This window comes from Hakea prostrata, chromosome 7, assembly GCF_041222555.1.
Source record: "Hakea prostrata isolate BN-2017 chromosome 7, UWA_Hpros_2, whole genome shotgun sequence".
Lineage (NCBI taxonomy): Eukaryota > Viridiplantae > Streptophyta > Magnoliopsida > Proteales > Proteaceae > Hakea > Hakea prostrata.
The window spans coordinates 11,342,059-11,351,478 of NC_142606.1; the positions used below are offsets into that span (position 1 = coordinate 11,342,059).

Sequence of the window (9,420 nt, forward strand, 5' to 3'; positions counted from 1 at the left end):
GGAACCTCTTTTTCAAGAAGGTGAAAAAAGTACCTAAATGGTTACCAAAAAAAAAAACCTAAACATTGGAGCTTTAGTTGTGGAATTCTAACTAAAATTGAATAGTTGGAGTAAAAGCGTTAACTCTAGCTTGAGATCTCTACCTCACCAACCCTCTCTTTATCCGATATGGGAAGATTCGACAAAATTACAAATGAAGTCACAAAATAAAACAAAACAAGCTTTTCAAGCAATCAGAGCTCTAGTTCATAATTAAATTAAAAAGTTCAAAATATAGAAACCATGGTAAGCGATTTCCGGATTTAGAAAGAGACCATTGCCAAGTGGAGTTTTACCAAAAAGAAATCGTTGCTTTCTTTATGTCTTCGCTACCTTGCCGCCTTGGAATGCGCGCCTAAACGAAGGCAAGCAAAGTATCCAAAAAAGAGGGATTCGAGTTTCGGGTCCATAATGGAAAAACAACCAATATGGTGTCCGATTCAAAGAGAAATTACCGGCAAATCAACGCTTTGCACCACCTCCAAACAAAATCCGCGGGATACGATGTATTAGGATTAGTTTAAATTGTGCAAGGAAATCAAGAGAGGGAAAAATACAAGAGAAATAATCACCAAGAAGGAAGAACATATATAGAACTCATCTTTCATCGTATGAAGGAGAGTAGCCCGATTATCAGCCCTAGAAACAAGATATTCACCGGCGAGCAATGCAAGGACTCCCGTCGTCGAATCAATCAAGAAGAAACATGATTGTTCACGAGCGTTAAGAACCACGAACGACAATCCCTCTGCAATCCACTAAAGAACCTACCAAAATCCAAGTTCAAAATTACGATTTCTCATACTTAATTGGCGTTAATTCGTTAATACCCATCCAAATATGTAATTTTGCTAGGCTCCACATCTACAATGAGCGGATGTAACTAAAATAAGCATCACGTAATCAAGTAATTAGACTTACACTTATTTCAAATTTTAAATTTCGGATCGAGGAAGATTGATTACCAAAAAAACAGCGAGATAGATAAACCATAAAGAGGAATCACACATGATCCGATATTAATATTAAAAGTATATATATAGAGAGAGAGAGGTGTGTGCTAATTTATAGAGAGATTCAAGAGAGTTCAGAGGGAGAGGGATATAGAGAGCGTAGAGTTTGAGAGAGATTGAAAGAGGTCTGAGAGAAATTGGGATTAAAATTAAGAATAAATTCATAATAATTCATGATACAATGTCCAAATTATCCTTGCAAAAATAACTAAAGAAATAACAAATAGTACAACATTATTGGTATTTAGAAAAATTCTAAGGACAACAAAGGACAGAAAAAGATTTGCGGAAAAGGTAGAGTACATGCTTTTATTATAGTAGTATGATATATATATATATAAATATAAATTTTTTTTTTTGGGTTTTTAAAAATGTTGTGTGGGGGGTAAAAAAAAAGGCGGGTGAAATAATATTTTTTTTTTTTTTTTGGGAAAAAGAAAAAGGGGGGAGGGGAAAGGGGGGTGGTAATTTTGAATTATTTTTCGTTTTAGGTAAAATTTATTTAGCGTTAAAAAAAGCTACGCGTTAACTTTTTTCTAATTTCCTCTATTTTGAGTAAAACTATATTTAGCGGCGTTAATAAAAAGCTAAGTTAGAACGCCTCATCCCGCGCAAGCCAATTATAAATACGACTCCATTTGCAGGATGTTTACTGTTCGACGCTTCAGTCGACCTTGATTCCGGTATTCCACAACTGCTTCCCTCACTTTCACCCCATCTACCTGAACCTTTTTCTAGGGACTGAGGACCAAGTTGGCCTCCAGTGCGAATTCTTTAGGTAAGATGGAATCTATCTCTCAAACAAAGGGGCTGCGTACTCCTTGTAGAGCTCACCGAGCCCTTCGAGCAGTTCGTCGACTTCTACCCGTCGAGCTATCCCTTTCAAAGGATACCTGGCCCGGACCAACAATATCAACTTAGAAATGGAGAAGAACGACAGGTCGAGTTGGACAAGGCGGTCAGCCTTGCAGTCTCGCATCCTGATCATCCTACGATGGAACTCCGGGATGCAGCGAGGAATACCATCTCGAGAAAGTGAGATTGAGACACACTCTGCCTATCTATTGAATGATCCAAGTGTTTCACTACGAAACTTTTCCTTTCTAGACCTAAAAGTCTGGGAAGAAGAAGTTTCGTAGTTCCGTTCTATCTTTCCAGAGAAATTAATTGTTCGAATGTAGATGAGTTTCGAGACTGAGGAGATTCCGGCATAGAGGGGCCCAGATGTGGATCTTATGGAAAATTCGGATGGGAGAGTTGGTGGAGAAGACGTTGCAAGAAGGATTAAACAGAATTTTGAAGGCAGTAGTGAGAGATCTCCTGTCTGGGTGGCGGTAGGTCTTGTAGCTAAGTTGGGTAACCTATTCCATTAAAACTATTAGGTCGTTAAAAATGAAACTGACCCGTTGAACAAATGAGAAAATGTTTTAGTTTTAACCAATGCACAAGAAATGCCCTTTTGGTGGGAGAGGCATTTTTGCAAAGGTTAAGTCGCGGCATTGCAATCATCAAGTTGGGGGGTGTTTGAAACATGAAAACAGCCTCCCGTGAAGCAGGTGTGTGGCTACGTAGACACATGCTGCAGTTGAAGGGAAGACTTGTTCATTTGATGGTACTATATGATTCACTCAGAACATGTGAAGACATTGAAAATTTCTTTAAGGGGACTAATGAAGGAAGCCATGAAACAAGAGTTCTTTGAAACAATTACTTTCAAGCACCTTATTAGTTACTCAAGGATGTGGATAGGTTCCTTTTGTATGTGCTGAAGATGATAATGTGGGTCCTGATGTTATTTCCTTTGATCATAAATTCTTAGTTGGTTTTAATTGTCAACTTTTAATTATAGGTATACATAGCTTGGAAATTCCTTTTGTGGTTTTTGGAAGCCATTAAAAATTATGATTCATGAAATTTTTGTGTTCACTACTGCTTTGATTTTCTATGGTGCTCAGTGAAAGCTCATTGGAGGAGTTTTGAAGTTTGTCTGATGATTAGAAATTCCAGGGAATAATATTGTGGAAGCACAAGACAAGTTGTCGTTACTCCATGCAGAACTAGAAGTACTAGAAGGAAAGATGGCCCTGGTGATAAGTTCTGCATACCTACAGTTTGAGGTGCTTTATCTTTATCCTTTCTTTTTCCACTTGTAATGACAAGTTCCCATTTGTCTGTTTTTTGTGCAGCACAAAAGAATTAGACAAGAAACCAAGGAGGATTGATGGTGCTCTATGGGTTCTACCCCTTCTCTAGACTGCTTGCACAATCTGGCATTTTCCTGCCTTTGTGGTTATCTTATCTGGAGATCATTTGATAGTTGGTCAAGTTTGGTTCATTTGGGATTTAAAGTAACAAGTTACTTTGATATTCTAGGTATCCTAATTTCTACTACTGTAACTTCATAAAATCTGTTGATGAACTGTACAATGGAGTGTGGACATTATACATTTGGGGCCTTAATGCTGTAAAGTTATGTGAACTATTCCATTAAAACTAATAGACCAATACAGGTGAAACTGACCTAGTAAACAAGTGTGGACAATCTTGTTCCCAAATATATATAAAATGTTGTCTTAGGTTGGTGCAATGGTTGTGCTATTGCTATCATCTGGTTGCTGGGTTTGAACATGGACAGCCTCTCCAAGAAGCCGGTGCATGGCTGTGTATACACCTGCTACAATGGGTGGGAGGACTAACACAATATCCGAGATCTTGTAAGGGGACTATAGAAGGCTACCATGAACAAGAGATATATTAATCCATAATTTCACACACCTTATTTGTTACTCAAGGATGTCCAGAGAATGTAAATTGATTTCTATTTGGGCTGAAGATGATGATATGAAATTTAATGTCCTTTCCTTTGATCAGGAATCCTTAGTATGTTGCAAACTTGCAATAAATCCACATTTGGTTATAGGGATAAAACCTTGGAGGCTTGAAAGATTATAGGGTTTTAAAATTTAAGTTTTCCACAAATTATTGGTGAATATATACTGCTGAATTTGCTTGTGATTCTTTACAGATGTTTAGTTTCGAAATTCATGAATTTTTGTTGACCCTTAAGGTTATGTTCCATCAGGTTCATGAAAGCTCATTGGAGGAGGAAGGTTACTGTTGACACAGCATAGGTAATATATTTCTTTTGGATGAATGAAAAAATTTATTAACCTGAGTGCAAGAAGGGGAGAGGAAATAAGGGGTGGGGGGTGGGAACCCCCGTACTAGTTGACAAAAAAGAAGAGATAAGACCCAGGAAACAACAATGGTCCAGTTACTTTGAGACATTGGTAATATCTTTTAATTGTGTAGAATAAACAGCTGCCATTGTGCATCTTTGCTTGCTATGAGAGACTTTCCATTTCTTTTTTTCTTCTTTTGATCTTTGAGAAAATATACTGATGACTTTTGCAATGATTCTTTTAAACCCATTTAAGATTCTGATTTCATGAACTTCTGTTAATTACTGTTTTGCAATTTCCAATGGAGTCATGAAAGTTCAATGTAGGAATAAGAAAGGTTGTCTGATGGTTGGGAGTTTCTGAAACTACGATCATTCAAATGTCAACCTGTTCAAAATTAGCAGCAGCCCTAGAAAGGAAAGATGACACCAGCAACAAAGTATGTTTATCTGTATATCGATGTGTCGTATCTTTATCCTTTGTTTCTCGACTTCTCATACATATTCCAATGTTTCATTTCTAGCCAAGCACAAAATATGGTAGAAGAGAAACAAAGGGATTGAAGTTGCTCAAAGGGCTTTACCTTCTCTGTAATGCTTTGCATACTCTGGGCTTTGCAGACTATGAGGTTAGGTTATCGTTATTTGATGGTTGAGCGAGTCAGGTTCATTTTATTTTTGGAATGATCAGTTAATTAGATATTTTACTGTTCGCATTTCTACTAATATAAACTTCAGAAGTTGTAATGGAAGGTACAATGCTAAGGTATGCAAGTATGTCTAACTATATAAAAGATTGCTTTCATGAGGGGTTGGTCTTGTAGCTAAGTTGCGTGACCTACTCCATTAAAATTAAGTCATTACAAATGAAACTGACCCATTGAACAAGTGAGGAAAATGTTTTAACCAGTGCACAAGAAATGTCCTTTTGGTCGGTGAGCATTTGTGCAACAATTAAGTTGTGGTATTGTGATCATCAAGTTGGGGGTATGAAATGTGGAAACAACCTCCATGAAGCAGGTGTGTGGCTACGTAGACATGTGCTGCAGTTGATGGGAGGACTTGTTCATTTGATGATACCATATTAATCGCTCAGAACATGTGAGGGTATTGAAAATTTCTTAAGGGGACTAATGAAGAAATCCAGAATCAAAGGATCTCTGAAAACATTACTTTCAAGAACCTTACTAATTATTCAAGATGTGGAACTGTTCTTTTTGTATATGCTGAAGATGATGATGTGGGTTTACCAAAAAAAAAAAAAAAGATGATGATGTGGGTGCGTCCTTTGACTATGACTATTTTTTTTTTTTTGGGATAAATGGACCAGGAATTCTTAGTAGGCCACTTTTAATTATAGGTACACATAGCTTGGAAATGCCTTGTAGATGGTAGTTTGTAAAATTAAAAAAATTCCATGTATTATAAGTGAATGGATACCATTAAATTTGTTGTCATTTTGTAAAACCATTTAAGATTCTGATTCATGATTTTTTTGTGTTCACTGTTACGCTGCATTTTCCAGCATGTTCATGAAGGCTCACTAAAAGAGTTTTGAAGTTTGTCTGATGATAAAAAATTCCAGGAAACTGATATCACGGAAGCACATGACAAGGTGTGGTTAATCCATGCAAAATTAGTAGTACTAGAAAGAAAGATGGCTCAGGTGATAAGTTATGCATACCTACATTTTGAGGTGCTTTATCTTTACTTCTTTCTCCACTTTTAATGACAAGTTCCTATCTGTCTTTTTCTAGTGAAGCACAAAAAATTTTAGACAAGAAACCAAGGACAATTGACTATGGTCTATGGGTTCTAACTTCTACCCCTTGTCTAGACTGCTTGCATTATCTGGCCTTTTCCTGCTTTTGAAGTTATGTTTTCTGGATCATTTGATAGTTTGTTAAGTTGGTTCATTTGAAATTTAAAATAATTAGTTACTTTGATCTCCTGAGGTTTCCTAATTTCTAATATTGTTAACTTCATAATCTGTAGATGGAAAGTATAATGCTAGGGTTTTGCAAGTAAGTCTAACTGTACAATGGATGGTATACAATTGTGCTCGATGTTGTAAAGTTATGTGGCCTACTCCATCAAAACTAATAGGTCAATATGGGTGAAACTGACCCACTAAACCAGTGTGGAAGGAAAATCTTTTTACTAAATACACGTAATATGTCGACTTAGCTTGGTGCAACAGTTAAGTTGTGCTATTGCAATCATCTGGTTGTTGAGTTGAAAGATGGATACAGTCTCTCAAAGAAGCAGGTGCATGGTTGTGTATGCACTTGCTACAATGGGAGGGAGGACTTGTGTTGATGTCATGTGATTCACTATTGAACAAATGAAGTGTATGCTAACACAATAATCCAAAATCTCGTAAGGGGATTAGAGAGGACGACCATGAACAAGATATATTTTAATCCTTAAATTTGAACACCTTGTTTGTTACTCAAGGATGTGCAGAGAATGGTTCATCGATTTCTATTTGGGCTGAATGATAATATGGGATTTGAGGGGAATCCTTAGTAGGTTGCAAACTTGCAATAAATCTACGTTTGATTATAGGGACAAAACCTTGTAGGCTTGGAAAGATTATAGGGTTTTAATGTTATAAGTTTTCCACAAATTATCAATATATTCTGCTGAATTTTCTTGTGATTCTTTACAGCTGTTTAGTTTCAAATTTCATGAATTTCTATGGACCAATTAAGGTTATTTTTCAGCAGGGTCATGAAAGCTCATTGGGGGAGTTACAAAGGTTGCATGATGATTGGAAATTCCAGGATACTGCTATCATGCAAGCACATGACAAATTGCAGCCAACATATGCCAAATTAGCATATCTAGAAGGAAGTCAATAAGATAAGCAAAGGTGTGGCTTTTTTTTTTTGGGGGGGGGGGAATGAATAGATAAATTCATTACCGATGCCTCGAAGGGGGGAAAGAAAGTACCGGGGGGGGGGTAGGTTACAACTGACTAGAAGGCAAGAGAGGGGAGCCTAGACCCTAGGAAGCCATAAATAGAAGCAAAACTGTGTTTGATGTGCCTTATCCTTTTTTTTTCTTCCGTCCACTTGTCATGATAGAATAGGATTAATGGTGTTCAGAGGGCTCTACACCTTCTCTGGATTGTTGGCTTAATGTTTCCTTCTTCAGCCTCAGAGGTTATATTATCTTAATATCTGATGGTTTGGTGAACTAGGTTCACTTGTGATTTGAAATAATTTAATTTGCTTTGATATTCTGCTGTCCTATTTTTAGTACTGCAACTTCATAATTTGTAAAAAGCAATGTAGAATGGTGGGGTTATAAAGTAAGTCTAACCATATAAAGGATGTTTTATATTTGGGATAGATCTTGTAGCTAAATTGGGTAACCTATTCAATTGAAAACTAATAGGTCATTAATAGTGAAACTGACACACTGAACAAGTGGGGAAAGTGTTTTTACCAACTATACATGAATCACCTTTCTGGTCGACTTAAGTTGTGCAATGGTTAAGTTGTGCTATTGCAATCATCAGGTTGGGGGGTTTGAAACATAGAAACAGCCTCTCCATTAAGCAGGTGCAAGGCTTTGTAAACATTGCTGTGGTGGATGAGAGGACTAGTATCATTTTCTGATGCCATGTGAATGGTAATAAACATATGAAATGTATGGTCAAACTGATATCAAAAATTTCAAAAGGGAACTAGGGCTGGCTAGCAGGAGGAAAAAAAATTTTGCTTGAAGGTATTATAGGATGTTAAATTTTAAACATTTCACAAATTATCGATGACTCATGTTCGCATGGATGGTTCATATTGTTTGTGATGCTTTTGGGGTGCTGAAGTCCTTAAGAAAAATGATTGAAGCTGTCTTATTTGCAGCTGCTATTGTTTCAATGGATGATTTGATGTTCACGAAAGCAAAGGTTGCAAATGGTACAAGTTATGTAACAAAGTAGCCAGTTTCTGGTGATTAAAAGAATGTAACCAGTTATAACCTGCATGCAGAGCTTTTTTCGTACTTCATTTATTGAGTTCTAGAATGGTTGCATCGTTTTGCATAAGGTGGGTGTTGTAGTTCATTATTTTACTTTCAAATGCCATATTCATTTCCTAACATTTACGTAAGCTCCAATTCCCTTGTCAATTATTACCTTTCCTTCCATTTGTAATTTGGCTTAGAAATTATGTTACTGATGTTCCAAACTTGCTGGATGATATGTATGCTCCAAGGAGTTCCTTCAACCTCTCATTGTTTCTGACTTGAAGCAGCTAATAGAACATGCAAATGAGAAAAAGATGTCCTTCAAATGCTTAATTAAATATCTATTGGGAGCCTATGTTCTTAGGGTTTATTTTGCAGCCTAAGACCTTACTATTTATTTTTATAAATCTTCCGTGGCCAATGCAGAGAATTCTGAGGTTCGACAGTCCCAATGTCGAATTTCTTGAATGATTAGCAGAATACAGGTGAAATGACTGATTTATCCCCCCTCCCCCTTCCTGTCAATGCTTAATAGTTATCACAGAGGTGTCTTGTTGTACTAGTTGTTGCTTCTGGGCTACATTTGGGACTTCTGTTGCTGATTCTGTTTCTTCCTGTTATTGTGTGGTTTTGTATGTGACTAGCTTTATGTTGTTCTTTGGGGAGCTTGTGCAGTCACTTTTGTTGATTCCTCTGGAGAGTGGGAGGGTTTTCTATTTCGTGCAAGGTCACGTGAGGCAAGTAAATTATTTTCTTATCCAGCTTCACCTATTGATGGATCACTGTGAAAGCTTCTATTATCCCATAAGCTTCTTTGTTTCTTTATTCTTATCCAGAATTATGATTTTCTTTCTAGGGTAATCAACTTAGAGCATACTTTTATTTCATCTTTAGGAAAGGGGAGGCTTCGTGTGGATTCAGGGTCTCTGGGTGTATCTTGTGTTGCCTAGACAAAGAGAGAAGTATTTTATTTGATGTTTGCTCTAGAAGAAAAGATACTAGCTCTTTTGAATGAGGAACAAAGAAGATGACTTTGGCTGAAATTCCTAGCTGAAGTGGGTAGGTTGGACCTATGAGTCACAAGGACCTAGGGTTGTGTTTTCATACCAGAATAAATGACAGAAAGTCCTTTAATGGTGGATATACTTCTTGTTTATATTTTGGCCAAGTATGAGAAGTATTTTTTAAAGTGTGTTCGAAGGCAATACATTT

General features: G+C 36.8%; 1 long non-coding RNA gene across 4 annotated transcripts; it reads left to right on the plus strand.

Annotated features, from left to right (window-relative positions):
• Positions 1-1,720: 1,720 nt before the first annotated feature.
• On the plus strand, positions 1,721-7,107 carry LOC149009756 (uncharacterized). 4 transcript variants are annotated; one of them, XR_016174741.1, is made up of 5 exons: positions 1,721-2,831; positions 3,060-3,139; positions 3,239-4,673; positions 4,758-4,862; positions 5,819-7,107. It is a non-coding gene; the product is annotated as an uncharacterized LOC149009756 (long non-coding RNA). The 4 variants fall into 4 exon arrangements; XR_016174740.1 differs by lacking the exon at positions 5,819-7,107 and having other exon boundaries at positions 3,239-3,425; positions 4,135-4,673; positions 4,758-5,507; XR_016174739.1 differs by lacking the exon at positions 5,819-7,107 and having other exon boundaries at positions 4,758-5,507.
• The last annotated feature ends 2,313 nt before the right edge of the window (positions 7,108-9,420 follow it).